Below are 15,275 nucleotides of genomic sequence, written 5' to 3' on the forward strand. Positions count from 1 at the left end.
TTTTCACTTTACACAAGCAGACAACCGTGCAAAATGCAAGCCAGGGGAGAACTGTGCTTCTGATAAGTGACAGCATATTTGTCGTTGAATTCAAGGAGTTGATTTAGTGTTGGCACACAGTATTTGTACAGTTTTCTGTAGTTCGGTAGACTCCAAAAACGCAGGCAGCCTGATGGAGTTGCTGCAATTTCAGAAGACACCAGTGAAATAACTTCACAGAAATCGCTCCTCTCTAAGATAAAAAAAACACTATGTATCGTCTGTCTACAGCGAAAGGGGGCCACAGAGGATGAAAATGTACAAAAAAACCTCCCAACAACCCTAGCATAAACACAGAAAAAATAACAAACATGCACATGTTAATTACTGAACGTGCTTTTGTTAACAGTAGGTCACCATCATTCTTTATTGACATTTACTGCAACTGCAATTTCTTTTTCAAGACCACTGACCCAGGAAAATATAACCCTCTAGTTATCCAACGCCCTTTAATTAGAGATGTCTCCAGAGATAATCTCACCCATGGCTCCCATTGTGAATCATTTATTTTCCAACTTTCCTTTTTATCAGCTGTCTTTCATCTTTATGTTTTTCTGTCCCGGCCTGGCTTGAACAACTCGGGCTGGCAGAGCGCAGTTCGTTCATTTCCCGGTTCCCCCAGTTGCGTTTCAAGCCCGGTGACATTTGGTGTCTTTGCTCGGAAGCGCTGGCTCCAGGCACCGGGATGGTCTGCAGGGATCCCGGCTTTCCCCTTGGCAGAAGGAACCACGGCTAGAAGCCTCGGGCTGGAAAACAAGCACCTTGCAAGGAACAAGCCCGCGGTGGGGTTTTGTTTTTAGTCTAGGGAGCACTTATTTATCTATTCCTGTGATGTTCGCCAGGGCTGACTCACGACTGACTGACAGACTGACTGACTGACTGACTGCTGGACGCTTGCGGTCGGCAGCAGAAGTAGAATGAGGTTTCCCCACGGGCACAGCACATGAAACACCACCAAGACCATGGCAGAGGCTCGGCAGCCAGCGAGGGATGACCGGGGGTGCGTGTGTCTTGTTTATTTTTACCCAGCCCTTCACACCCTGCCCGCAGCCGCCCCTGGGCAACTCGCCGTGGCGAGCCCCGTCCTCCCCTACGTCTGTGTCCCCGGCGCATGGCGCACGCCCCCCTCTCCATCGCTGGCAGGACCGGGCCGAACCGGGCCGGTGGGCCTGCTGGGACCTCCGCCACCACCACCCCTCGCTGCCATGGCGGCCGCCGGGCCCGCTCGCCGCCCCAGCGGCCCCTGGCGGCGGACTACGGCTCCCAGAGACCCCCGCGGCCGCGGGCACCGGGCACACACACACACACACACACGTACACACAAACACACACGCACACACACACACGTACCTGCTCACGCGTACACATACGCACGCACGCACACACACTAACACGTGCACACACGTACACACACGCACGTACACTCACACACAGACGTGCACACAGTCATGCACACACACACACGTACATTCACACACATTCGTGCACACACTCGTACACACGCATACACACACACACACGCACGCACACGTACACGCCCCTGGGAAGAGCGGGAGGGAGCCAGCCCGCCCTGCGCATGCGCACCCCACGGCGGCGCCGGAGCCGGGGGCGGGGCGCGGCGGTCGGAATTGTCAGCGGCGCCGCTATTCGCGGAGCGGTCGTACGCCGCTTTCTGTGCGTAGGGGCCGGGAGAGGCGAGGGAAGGGGCGCTGCGCCGTTGGCGTAGCGTTATTGTGAATGGAGCGGGCGGCGGGGCGGGGAGGATGATGTCAGCCTGCGAATGTCAACAATGTAGCGATTGAGGGGGGCGGGGGCGGCGCTGGGCCGGGGCGCGGGAGAAGGCGGCGGCGGGCGCGGGCGGCAGAGCCGGGCAGCAGCGGCCGCGGCAGCAGCGCGAGTGCCGCCGTCCCTCCTCCGCCAGGCTGCCACCGCCGCCGGCCCCGGGTGCCGCTCCGGCAGAGACACAGCCGCTGCGGTGCCGCTTCCCCACCTCCCCTCCCCCTCCCCTTCCCCCCCTCTCCCGCCTCCCTCCCTCCCACCGCTGCGGCTTTCTCTCCTCCTCCGGCCCCCCTGCCAGCCCCCTCTCACCCTCCCTCCCTCTCTCCCTCCCTCCCTTCCCCCTTTATTTTTCTCCGCAAGACTTTGGCTCTGGAAGCAGCTGGTTCAAAGCAATCGCCATGTGATGAGCGTCTGGGTCGGGTTTTTTTTTTTTTTTTTTCCTTTGGGGGGGGGAGGGAGCAGGTTTCTGACCGCACAGAAATATTAATAAGAATTTCCGAAACAACAGCAGCAGCAACAACAAGACCAACCCCCCCCCTCCCCAAACCTCCTCAGCCATAACAGTCTTCCTCACCCCCCTACCCCCCCCATTCCCGCCCCAGGCCCGCTCCACCCCGCCCCACGACCTCTCCCCCCCCATCCCCTCACACGCCCTCAGGCTGCAGCGAGAGGGGCGACCCCCGAAAGTTGCGCGGAGGCGAGGTGAGTGCCACAGTGCGACTGTTCCGCGGCTACCGGCAGCCCCGCCGGGGAAAGAGGGAGAGGGCGGGAGAAGGGGGGCGAAGTTTGGGGGGAGGCTGGACGGGAGGTTTGAGTCAGGGTGGGAGGGGTGGGGGGGTGGGCAACGTGGTGTTTTCCCTCTTACTCCTTCCTGAGCAGCTGTTGCGCGGGGTTAGGCGGAGGGCTGCACCCCCGCCCCCGGAGCGGCCGCGGGCTTTTACAGGAGTGCTTATTGCTTATTCCTTAAAGTGGGAAACACGCGCGTTGCGTAACGGGGAGAGCGCGGCCGGCGACCAAGCGTGCCTCTGTGTGTGTGTCCGTGTGTGTCCGTGTCCCTGTACCCCACACCCACCGCGCACCACTCCGCACAGCGCGCTGGGTCGGCAGCCCCCTCCTCTTAGCGCCGGCCCGGTACCGGCCCCCGGCTCGGCACCGCCACCGCGGCCACCTGCAGCCGCTCGGGGCAAGCGGGCACCGCGCCGCACACCCCACCCGCACTTCTCTCCCTTTATCCCCCGGCGTGCGACGGCCCCTCCGTGCCCCCCCTCCCGCCCCCTTCTTCCCTTCCAACCCCGGGTTTGTAGGTTTGGAGAGAGAGATGTGAACTCCGATAACAGTTTCTTGGATCATTAAAACGTAGCGTGTAGGCAAGGCAGTGCGCGGCGAAGACGCTTGGCTGTCATGAAAGACGCTAAGTGTGAAATCATGCCGCTCCTTTTGTGGAGCAGGCTATTTTTGTAATGCGGCGGGGTGTCTTGCTTTAAAACGCTTCAGTTATCGTGAGATCATTGTGCCCTTGTTGCTGAAGCCCCAGGAGTAAACCCTGTTTTTTTGTTGTTTCCCTCCCCCCCCCTCTCCCTCTCCCTTCTTTGATAATAAACTTAAGGCAGGGATGACATCTTATTAGAATTACTCTTTAGGATGTTGGAAAGACTGGGAAATTACAGTGTTGCTGTTTGCTCTACTTGAAGCCGTGTCGGTGCTGAAAGCCCGTTTTCAAAGACTTTCGAACTGTCGCTAAACTTGTGCATTTTTTAATTTGGTGTTCTGGGGCTTGGACTAGAAACAAGTTGGCTTTTTGCAAGCTGGGAATTGTCTGAGATTCTGCTGTACAATGTTCTGCAGTTCGAAGAGGGTGGTGGTGCTTGGGTAAATTGACTTCTTCAGGTATGTAAATAATGAAATTTGAGATAATTGCGTTTGATGAGACGGACAGAATAAAATGATAAGGTTGTGCGTTAAGCTGTTGTCTGTGGGGCTGCTGTAGCAACAGACTGAAAACGGTGGTCTAGGAGTCAAACGGTGGTTTAGGAGTCTTTACCTCTGGCAGATAGAAATAAAATTCCACTTCAGCTGTGGGTTTGTTCTTTTAAAAGCCTGCGTTGCCTTTTGTATCCACCCACCTGCCCCCTGTCACTGGGATCTGGGCACTTGTGCAGCGAAATGAATCGGCATCGTACTTCCCCGTGGTGTATTGAACCTGGGCTTTCAGCGTCGTTTTTCACATTTGACTCTCCAGCTTCAAAGGCTGTTCTGAAGGTGCCCTGCAAGAAATGGAAGGAAGCCGTGACTAATTGGAAAAGTAGGGGACTGAAAACCTAGGATCATAGGTCTAGTTTTCCTGCTAGTTTGCTCTGTAATACTGGATAGACCATTCTGACAAATGGACACCAGTGCATTGAGCTATCAAGTGGGCAAAAAAGGTCTCTAGTGATTTTGTAGGCAGGGCAGTTGTCAAAAGATTTTGAGGGGGTTTTTTGGGTTTTTTTGGTGTTGGTGTTTTTTTGGTTTTTATTTTTTGCAGAAATGCTTCACAGAAGCAGTGTGCATTTCTGGGGAGTTCTGGCCAGCTCTGCTGTGTGGTTTGTGCTTTAACAACTAAATTTATTTAAAACTCTTAAAAATTATAAGAATTAGATGGGGAAGGTGCACACAGGAGGTGCACAGCTCAAGCACATGCTGACAGATCCCAACTGGTTAATCATCAGCGATTGTTTATGCCCAGATACCTCTCACTGGAAAGCAGTGCTAGGTCAGGTATTCCTGGTCTTTTTCCTGACCTGGAGGCACATCTCAAACATGGGTTGGTATTAACATCATGCACACTGGAAGGATGTGCCACTGGTGTAGGTGGGACAGCCTCCTCTCCTTCCTCTTTGCGTTTTGTCGTTCATTTTGCAGCAAGAAAACATTGGCTGTTCACGCTTCTGTGTTGGGCGTGAAGAAAAGTTAGAGATTGCACCCGAGTTGCTAGCTGAAAATAACATTCCAGATCCCAATAAATAGGAATTGACATGGTGCTTCTAATACAAGTGGATTCTGGTAAATCTTTGACATTGTAGAAAGCCTCAGAGACTCATTGAAATTAATGAGTTTAAGAAAAGCCCTGTACTGCATAGCAATCTTGCCTATCTCTTTCTGTGTGCACGTAATTAATGACAAAGAGAGCTGAAAATAAAACCGTGTGTAGTGTGGAATATGTGTCAGATGTTGCTTGCCTTTGCTCATTTTAAAACTTCCATTGTTTGAATTTTTGTTCTGAAATGCAACAGCTATTTTTGTTTAAAGTAGGCTGCAGTGTGATTGCCCGTTATTTTCCTTAGTTTTCTCTGAAAATATCACCAGTCATGAAAAAAAAACACTAAACAACCCCCCCCCAAAAAAAGGCACCAGCAATTCCTGCCCCCTCTCCCCCCCCCCTTTTTTTTTTATTTTTTTATTTATTTTTTAATTTTAAAAATCCAAGAGGAGTAAGAGCTGTTTTCTCATTGTGTGCTGGTGACACTCTTTTTTGCTTGGGACTTCACATACACACAGATAAAGAGGAAGCTTCTCTGAGTAGCTAAGAGATGTTTATGGCAGTAAGCTGAAAGATGAGATGTGTAACGTTAATGTATGTGAAATAATAATTTTGGTAGTAATGACACTTTTATGTCACAAAATGGTGTAAATTGAATAGCATTTATTGTGTGATGTGAACAGAGTCTCTTGAGATTTTGATTTAGGTAGTATGAACATACTTTATATATTCAAATCAAAGTGTACGTGCTTTTTTACTCCAAGGAATGCTCTCTGAATGGCTTCTCAGTTTACAAGTTGCATGAACATACCTGTAGTGTTTAGCAGATAAGTGTTTGAAGGTGTGTGCGCTTCCGTCTATCACCTCTGGCTCTGAATTTCCAGCTCATCTGATTTTGAGTGTGATGGTTGTATATTAGTGATTTCTGGGTTGAACTGTGTTAAGGGAAATGTACCAGTCATTCTGTAAATGTGTTGAAGAAGATTTGGATTTAAAGTTGAAGTTTTCTTAAGTCTGAGATAGTCCTTCTGCTCTCAGTGTTTCAACTGACTGCAAGTTCTTGAAGAGAAGGTGGCAGAGGGTCAGTCTGTCTGATACTTGCAGTTCTTTACTGATATTTGAGGGGGTGCCTAAATAAATTTGTTGTAGAAGCTGAATGGACAGATAATTTCTACCCCCAGGAGCTCCCTAAGGTTTTGCAGAATAGCGCTGAAAACGTGTATTCAGCTTTTAACAAAAAGTGGTCATCATTCCTTTAAATTCAGACATTAACCTTAGCAGCTGCCTGAATATTATGCATTCATTTGAAGCTTGCATCAAGAAGATGTAAAATGCATGAATGTAGCCAGCTGAGTTGCAATGTGTTACTGTTGCTTTTTAGTTAGGCAGAAACGTCTTTATAGTGGAATGAAAAGAGCGCTACTTATTGTGCCTCTCTTGGACTATGAATTACAATTTTAATGCAGGCAAGCAGTGGAATGCATACAAATGCCTCAGTGGCCGGTGATGGACTCGAAGCTCCTGACTTACTAGAACTAATGGTATTGATCAAAGAGCAACCACACGTCGAGAACAAGTAAATGAAAAGGAACAAGGGAATAAGTTCGGAAAAACCTTTCTGCTAAATGTTTACACTTACGGCAGAACTTCGCTCTGTCAAAAAATTGGGCTCGGAAGACTCCTCTGCTTGAATTTATTGATCTTTATGCAGAAGGAGCCACAGCAACAACCTGAAGAACACCAGCTGCGCTGCACTGGCATCTCAGCAGATCAACAGACGTGACTCCCTTTGGCTTGAACAGGTTGCTTGCAAAAACCTCCTAATGCGGGGGGGAGGAGGAGGAGGTGGAAGGGCTGAACTGCAGCTCCTGGTGTGTGTGTGTGTGTGGTGGGGGGGGAAGGAAGGGTTGCCAGGCGTGCAGCCCCCTCCCTGCATGCCCCCTCCCCAGTCTCCTCTGTCCCTGCCCCAGCTTTGCTGTTTCCATCTCCTGGGTGCAAACCTGTCCTCAGAGCAAGGTGGGACACTGGAGATTCGGTGTCTCAAAGGAACAAGAGAAGGAGGTGGTGGTGGGTGTAGCGATGAGAGGTGCAAGGACCCGAGGTACCCCGTTTTCTTCTTTCTAGTCTGAACGGTGACCTAAAAAGGTCAGATCCTCCCGGATTTATTCCCAAGACCTGTGATTTGCATACAGCTTGACAGATAACTCTCTCTGCTATTGTGTAAATGGAACAGATGCCTGAAAAGCTGTCATGAATGAAAAAACCTAGGATTTTCTAGTTTACCCCTAGCAGGAGTTGAAATGGAAGCTTACTTTTTTTCCTCCTGAGCTTTGAGAACAGTCAGCCAGTCTGTGATGGGTAGAAGGGTTTTGGTGCATAGGTTCAAAAAGAGTCTCTCCACTGAGAAAAACAGGAACTGCTTGCTGCTTTTCACCATACAGGGCTTCTGAGGTGCAGAGGAGCAGCAATTTTGGTTTTTTTTTTTTTTTTTTTTTTTTTTTTTTTTTTTTTTAAAAAAAAAAAAAGAGGAAAAGCAGTTATGTCTTTTTAAATAAACAAAATGACCCTTGAGACTTAATCATAGCTGCTTATTATAGCTGACATCCACTGAGGGTTGGTTCGTTTTTTTGTTGTTGTTTGTTTCTTTCTTTCTTTATTAGCAATGGCGTTAAAAGTTAAACCTGAAGTAGGAAAACAGGAACTGTAGGTGTGGAGATGTTCTTTTACCCCGATTTGCATGCAGCCTGGGCTTTGTTGTTTTTTTTTTTTATTATTATTATTATTTTATTTGGTGGGTAGGTGTGTTCAGTGTATGGGAGAGCAATTGAAGATGTCAGCAGTTTCCTACAAGCTGCTCTTGCTGACTCACGTGTCTGGTGCAGCTTGGAGCTACGCTATAAACCATCCACAATAGGAGGCGCAGGCAGAGAGAGAGAGATCGTCAGTGCCGAGCCTGTTGTTCAAAGGTTATTTTCAGTTCTCCGGTCACTGTTTTGCTGTGGTTTTCTTCCCCGGTAATATTAAAACTATACAGCTGCTTTGCCGGGTTGCTGTTCTGCTAGGTGCCTTGTGTCAAGTAGAAATCCACCGCGCTGCTGCTGCTGCAAAGGTTGTGCTCAAAGTGTGTTTAGGTGCTACGGATGTTCAATGGCACTAAACATTTGGGGTTTTGTTTGTTTTGGGCTTTTTGTGTTTGTGAATGAAAGGATCCCCCTGAGCATTGTTCCCAGTTCGGATACAGCAAGTCCAGTGTATGAATTGTATTTTTCTTTACCAACTTTACTACTCTCCACTCCTTTTTATGGCAGAAATCTTCTTTAAAGCCAGCAAGGAATTCTGATTTAACTTGGGTATAGCTATCTTTAATTTTCAGTATTTGGCTATACCTTGATCTGTTTTTTATCTCTTGTGTGGCTGTAACACTGCTTGTTGGTGTGAAAGGATTCCTTCATTTGCATGAAGATGAAAACTCACACTCTTGTACAACTGCTTCTTTATTTACAGACTCAACTGTGATTACTCATAAGAATCTGTGATTCTAAAAATTTTGTTCTTCTGACTGGTTAATTTTAACTGATCTTTGTGAGGTTTTTTTTGGTTTTGTTTGTTTGTTTGTTTCTTGCCTGCTTTCTTTTTCATTCCTTACTCGATCACAAAAGCTTATGCATAAACAAAGTAAATTATCCATCTGCAGTTCTGGATTTACTGCCCTGGAGTTTAGGTTCGTTGTAATCTTTTGTGCGTTTTTAATTCTCGTTGGGGAATGGGGTGGAAAATATGCAGTCTCTAAGTGTGATAAACAAAATCAGCTGGTATAAAACAGGCTTTAAAAACAATAAGGTGAGTTCTTGTCTCTTGTTCTGTTTATAGTCAACCACTTCGACCAGTAATGAATAGAAAACCACAGTGAGAGCTTTGTAACACATGAAGAAAATGGGTATTCTTGGTTTCCGCCAATACAAATGACTCATCAGTATCAGTAGGGTTTCTACTTCTAATAATAAAACTGTGGAAGACCTTTAAAATGTGTGGTTTTGGCCCCTGCTCTTAGTGAAAGGTTGGAAAATATTACTTTGAGCTTATTTATTTATTTATTTTTAACTTATGGAAGCCTTATTGATTGGCTGTGCAATCTTGTACCCTCAAAAACAAAGAAACAAAAAAAAACCCCAAACAATCCGAAAAAAAAAATGAAAAAAACCCCCAACCTAATCATACCATTGCTTGCAGTGCTGAAATCTTCCCCTCCCCTGTGTCCTCAGTGTTTTGTGTTTAATTGCAGTGAGCATTGCTGATGCTTACCCTCGATTTCAGAGATGTGCATCTGGAAAATAGAATCTATTTGTGTCGAGTGGGGGAAGACTTGGCACACTACCTCCTCTTGCTGAGCTGCTGTTCTTCCCCTCTTTTCCACTCTGGTAGAGAGGGGAGTAAGATATGCTGAGTGACCTGTGTTGCTGTTTGAGCTGGGGTCACAGGATCCGGAGAGGAAAGTAAACAGAAAATAGGAGTTGAAGAATAAATGATAACTACAGGATGTGTCTGTCATTACCTAGGAGGAAACACACATCTTCCATTACTGAAAGCAATACTGAAAAAAAAGCAAATCAAAAAGTGATCTATTAAATTCACTCTTTGTTTTTTGTTTTTTTTTTTTTTTTAATTTTAATTAAAGTAGTAGTTTTCAAAAGTGCTGGTATCCTTTTATCTGTTTACCTCTGAGACTGAAGTTTTTATTGTAAAGACTGCCCTGTGTTCAGTGCAGCGAAGCAACTCTTAGAGCATACTGCATTTTCTTTGAACTTTGTAGAATGTGAGGTTATTTTGTTTTCATGTAAGCAGAGCATGCCCTCCACGCTATTATAGCAAATGAAATTTTGATTCTTCTATGCAAGGTATGCTACTTTTAATGGTAGTCCAATCAGTGTCTTCTGATCTGCTGCATTAATCTATTATGTTGCTGCCTGCTTTCAAGCTGTGTTGTTATAAGATTTAAAGACAGTAAATGAGGCAAAACTAGTCTTTTATTCTGTGTTAGAGTGAAAATTTCAACATTTATGAAACCTCCATGTTTACTTTCTCTGTTATTGCAATATTTATACTACTAAGTTACTCTTTGTAAGGATGTGATGGTTCTTTGTTTCTTATTATACTATTTTAAAAGCAAAACATGCTCTTTACAAAAGCCATTTAGTGAAGATCCTCAGGAAATCTTTCCCAGCACCCTCAGTGTCAGTGAGCATCTTTTACCAATACATATTTAAATATACTTATGTAGTTAATTTGGGTTGCACTGGAATGCCTCAGATGTGTTTGTTAGTTTCTTGTATAACCAGACTGTGATGGTGAATCTTTGTCTTGTAGCTTCTGACTGACAGAGGGGCACTAAAAATAGAGGCGCAGAAGCCTGTGGAGATGTAACATTGAAACATGCAAAAATCCAGTTGTTTGTTACATGGCAACAATAAGAAAGATTTAACTATTTTCAGACCCGTATAGAAGAAAAGGCCAACTTTCAGTTTAGGGCATTTGTTTATTGACAGTTGTTACTGGAGTTCACAGAAGAATAATTGGTAAGGACTGCAAAATATGCTGCCAGTGGTTATTCAGAGTTCAAGCAGATTCAGCACTCTGATTTCAACTTGTCTTTAGAAAATTTTGCCATCAGAAGTGTTGAGAGTTGGGTCATGACAAATGAAAAACATATCTAAATCTTCTGAGCTCTGCTGACTTGGAAATGGGACTTGTGCCTAAAATCACTGAGGGCTGGACCTGTGAAGGGCAACAGACTGTGTTGTTACTGAGTTTGTAGATTGTGATTCTGCTCTGTACCATATCTCCTTCCCTTGTGCTTGCTCTGGCACCTGTCTTATCCCACAGTGGGCTACCCCTGAGACCTAAATTGGCAGAAGATTAATCATTGTATGTGTAGGGTTGGTTTTCTGCTGGATGACTTTATTGCAGGGTCTGGCAAAGCCTTGGGTAAGGGATCAAATTAAACCAAACTTTGTTAACAAGACCTAGAGCAGAACACTGGACACCTGGCCCTCAAAGTGCAATGACCATCACAGCATCAAGCCCCATCTCCTGAAGGTCACTCTTGTCTTGTTTTTGAAATGCAGTGGTACTGCAGAAAATAATGAGCAGCTTGTGCCTGGCTTAACCTGTAACTTGGCAGTAAGAACTTGCTGCTAGGGCTTGAGGAGTTTGGGCCATTTAATTTTGGCTTGTGTTTGCAACAGACAATTGAAATAAATGCTTGACTGAGTTCTGTTTTTCTCTAACAAGTCTTCTACATTAACAAAATGCAAAAATACTAGCTTTTGCAAATATACAAATGACTTGTTATACCCACCTGATTCTGGTTTTGCCTTGCCTGATATGACTTGATTGTGTTACCTATCTCCCAGCTGTGATGAGGACTCATAAATTTAAATTTTAAACCTGAATTATAGCTGAGGGGATGAGCAGACTTTTTTTTGAACCTGGTGGCTGCAACCCTAGACCCTCAGGTCTTCCTTGCAACCTTTTATCACTGTGGCAGGTGTGTGTACTTTGGGGTGTTGAGTAACAGGTTCAGCAGATGATCAAACCTACTTCAATTTGCTCAGGTGAAGGAGGGAGTCTAAACTTATCCTTCAAAACCAGAGGGTGAATTCAAGGGTAACCCCTTGTGCTTCTAGGTGAAAACCAGTGGTTGTGCTCAGCTCTGAGCTGATTCACCTACCAAGCTGGTGTATGTAATTCACCATTTTCTTAGCCCTGCTTAATTTTCTTGATGTTTTGATGTGTCAGGTCTGAAGAGCAGCAGAGAGCTAAAGCAGGGGGAGTGGGGGCAGCAGTTGGGGCTTTTGCTGAGTGGCAATCCCAGATTAGCTCAAGCCATCACATGTAGCTTCACCCTGTGTGGCTGCTGGAGCTGGTCAGCTCTTCTTTGGAAGGGGGACAGGGATGCTGCCGTTCTCCTGTGTTTCCATGAGTTTAGGCAAACTCAGGGCCAAAACTTGACTAACAAAAATCAAAGTGTCAAATTTTACTGAAGGTCAACTTCAGGTACCTGCTGTGCCTGAGGCACTTCTCTCTGTTGAACCTGCCAAATGCTTCTGACTCCACTCAGTGATTTAACTGAATTTCCAATACTTTCATTTATTCCTGTAACTGTTACTAAATATAATATGTACACTACACTGAACAAAAGTGTCGTGCAGAATTCCTTTTAAAGAAATCCAAAGTAATTGATGGTGTGAAATATTGTGAGGTATGTCAGTGAGTTAACCCCAATGTAAAACTTGTGGTAAATTATAAAATCATTGTGTAGTTTGTCATAGCTGGAAGTTCACAGCCAGTGCAAATATAAGCACTCAGCAAGGAAATTTTTTTGTTTGTCTTTTTCTCCTTCTTGTTCCTCTTCATTTGTTTTATTATTAGACTAAAAGTAGAGTCAGTGATTCATTCAGTAATCTGTTTCTTGGACAGTTAGTCATCTGCCAATTTGTGTTAACTTTCCACTTTGTTCAGAAAGTGAGTAATGCTTAATGCACTAACCACCAAATTCCAAGCTTAAAAAGCTGTGAGCATCATTCAAATGATCTCCAAACTTTCTCTTCGAAATTTTTACCATTCTCTAAGATCAAAGCAAGTAAGGTCTGGCAGGCAGTGCAGTACAGCTACAGTCCAATTGTTTTGTCTAGCCCCAGTTATTAAAGCAAAACACGAAGTTGCAAACATAATGCCTGAGTTCTGTTCTACACCAACCCATGCATTACTTAATCAGTGTAATGCTTCTTGTTTTTCTTCACAACTCCTACTTTCAGCGACTAAATATTGCCTCCTTATTTTTCTCTCTCCTTCCCCAGACTGCGATGATTTTGTTAATTTATATTGTTCCCCACCTCAACAAATTGTGATGTTATCAAGACTAATTTAGTGAAAATAGCTTTCACGGAAGGCTGGAAATTGGTACTGGCTCCCTGCTGCAAATATTTCTGGTGTTTTTCATGATTCGTTTTGGTGGGGGGAAAAAAAAAAAAAAAAAAGGGTGCTGTTGAAGTGTTATCTCTGTAGAACTTGAAGCTCTAAAGCCTTCCTTTAGCAATGGGATATTTTGATCTCAAGGTGATGCCAGTCATTTCTGAAGAGGAACACAGTACTTGTTTGAATCACTTGAGAATTTTAAAAAATACTTTCTTTTTTCATATGGAAACGGGAGGAGTGTAAAGAGTAACAAAGTCAGTAATGTCAGTGGAGAACTTCATAGGACCAAAGTCTTTACGGGCTGCTCTAACATAACATGAAAGGGCTGAATGCCATGCTCAGCAGCAGAGGAATTCAGTGTGCAGGAGAATCATGAGTGCTGTGGGGAGGGTGTCTTTGTGGGTGGGTGTGGGTGAATAGGGTGATGTGAGGGTGGTAAACATGGGCACCAGTTCTCTTGGCCCAACATTTTCCTTCTTCCTTCTCCAGGCACCTGTCATCCTCCCTAGCATTTCTTGCAGAAAAGTCACCATCTCTGTCACCATCCTGTGGTGCAGATGGTTTGAGGGTGCCCCCCGTGCCCCAGTTCTGTAAACAGGCAACACAAAAGCCAGGGGATGGGAAGGAATAGCTGCTGCTTGTAGGGTCTGGAGGCAGCTGGTGGCCACCTCATGCTGCAGCATAACAGGGTCAAAGCTGTTGTCAGAATAATAAAATCATTTGATCTTGAGGAAAAGGTAGGAGAAGATCCAGTTCCTCATTCCTAGAATCCAGTTCCAGTCCATGTAAATACCTGAAATTTCCTGTTAGCTATGTTGTTGTGTGAAGAATTATGGCTTCTGAAAGGTTTTTCCTCGCAATTTGGCTGCACACCATCAAGTTTGAATAGTTTGGTTAAGCTTTGGACAAACAGCCATACTGGGGATGCTTATTTAAACACCAGCCTTTGAGATTTACCGGCAGCTTTTCCCACATCAGCAGTGTTGCTTAATGTACTTTCCTCTTTACACCAATTGCAACGATCATATTTCAAAAATTACTTTTTGATTACATCTTAGTTTCAGCTGTTGAGCTGAATGTTGATCATTATAAAAAAGATTGCCTCGTTGCTTCAGTGTGCTCTCTGTGTGTGACTCCAGCAATGGCTGCTTCACTGCCTGAAGTTGGTTTGGCTTTTTTTTTTTTTTTTTTGGTTTGTGTTGGGTTTTTTTTATGAAGTAATCCATCCAGAGGTGAGAATTGCTGCCGTTTTCTTGGATTATGAGTAAACCAAAATGGTGAGGAGTGCCTTTGCTTCCAGCCTTTTGCTCCAGGTATTGAGCAGGCAACAGATTTTCAGCTGAACTGATGCTGGAGAAGATGGGCACCTGCCTTTCCCAGCACTGTGCAGGGAAATTACCTAATTGCTGGTTTGGCACTTTTGGGTTTCAGGTCACCTGGATGGGGCAGAGGAGGCTGCAGTATTTATGGCCATACTTGGTCTCACACCTGGCACAGCTGCTTTCTTTGTCATGTTAAGAGATTGTGGGGTGAAGGAGAGACGACCAGGCACCTGAGACCTTGTTATTGTTAAAACCCAGGTAAGGGAAGTGTTGACTGTTGCAACGTTGAAATTGTATTCAGGGCATTTTTATGTGAGGAAATTTTAATTTTTTTTTCTCCAGTTTATTTTTTGTTTTTTTTGTTTTTTTTCCCCTGCCCACCTTCAATTTGTTCCCTGATTTTAAAGCTGAGGACATTCCCACACTGAGTGACGCACTGGTATTGTCCTCTGCACAGTGCAGTGCTGAGGAGGCACAGCCAGGCAAGGGTTCTCCTAGGTATTTATAGGGGGGTGTCTCCCACCCCAACTCACTCTGCAGGTGTGCTGCTCACTCAGTTAATGAAACCACAAGTTGAAATGATTGCCTGGGTGAGACAGTTTGCAAAGAGCTCTTCAGTGTTTGTTTTTATTTTTCACTCCTTCCCCCCCTTCCCCTTGGGTTCCTCCCCCAGCACATTGGCCAGCTGGAAACAGCTTAAGGAAGGAAAAATTATTGTTGCAGAACATGCTAAGCACCCAAGAGTTTCTAAAAGACCCTTGGAAAGTGAGTTGCTTTCCTAATGACAGAGATCCTACACCTTTCCCATCCCTGAACACCACTTGTTCCCTTCTACTCCTTTTTCATTTTGGGTTTACAGTGGTAAAACTTTTTCTGTGGCTGCTAGTTGGTTTTTTTTGGGGAGGGAGAGGAATTTTTTTTTTTTTTTTTAAAGGTCTAAGAACTGATGATAAGATACCAATTGAAACATACTTAAATGTGGCAGAGACAGCGTGCTCTTCTTGCAGCTGTGAACCTGGAACCAGGTCCTGGTGTCCCCAGTGGCCTGGCATCTTCTCTCAGGCACTTGGTAGCACTTGGTGTGTGGCTGCTTTTCCTTAATTTTAGCTTACTGTAGAGAAGGTAGAGAAGTGGTCTCAACC

At 45.3% G+C, this 15,275-nt stretch overlaps 1 protein-coding gene and 1 long non-coding RNA gene across 8 annotated transcripts in view; one reads left to right on the forward strand and one right to left on the reverse strand.

Moving 5' to 3' along the window:
• Positions 1 to 363: 363 nt before the first annotated feature.
• Positions 364 to 1,544, reverse strand: LOC139794977 (uncharacterized). Its single transcript, XR_011725337.1, has 2 exons — positions 1,134 to 1,544; positions 364 to 785 (listed from the first exon to the last, which is right to left on the reverse strand). It is a non-coding gene; the product is annotated as an uncharacterized lncRNA (long non-coding RNA).
• Positions 1,545 to 1,838: 294 nt separating this feature from the next.
• The window catches only part of BACH2 (BTB domain and CNC homolog 2), a 193,388-nt gene continuing 179,951 nt past the window's right edge, over positions 1,839 to 15,275 (forward strand). For 3 of the 7 annotated variants that reach the window (XM_071741323.1, XM_071741320.1, XM_071741322.1), the window contains exons 1-2: positions 1,840 to 2,520; positions 14,243 to 14,391. The gene's annotated coding sequence lies outside the window, so the exon portion shown is untranslated. Of the gene's footprint in view, positions 2,521 to 14,242; positions 14,392 to 15,275 lie in introns of all 7 variants that reach the window. The other 4 variants (XM_071741325.1, XM_071741326.1, XM_071741321.1 and 1 more) reach the window with 2 other exon arrangements.

The sequence above is a fragment of the Heliangelus exortis genome, chromosome 3 (genome assembly GCF_036169615.1).
Source record: "Heliangelus exortis chromosome 3, bHelExo1.hap1, whole genome shotgun sequence".
NCBI lineage: Eukaryota > Metazoa > Chordata > Aves > Apodiformes > Trochilidae > Heliangelus > Heliangelus exortis.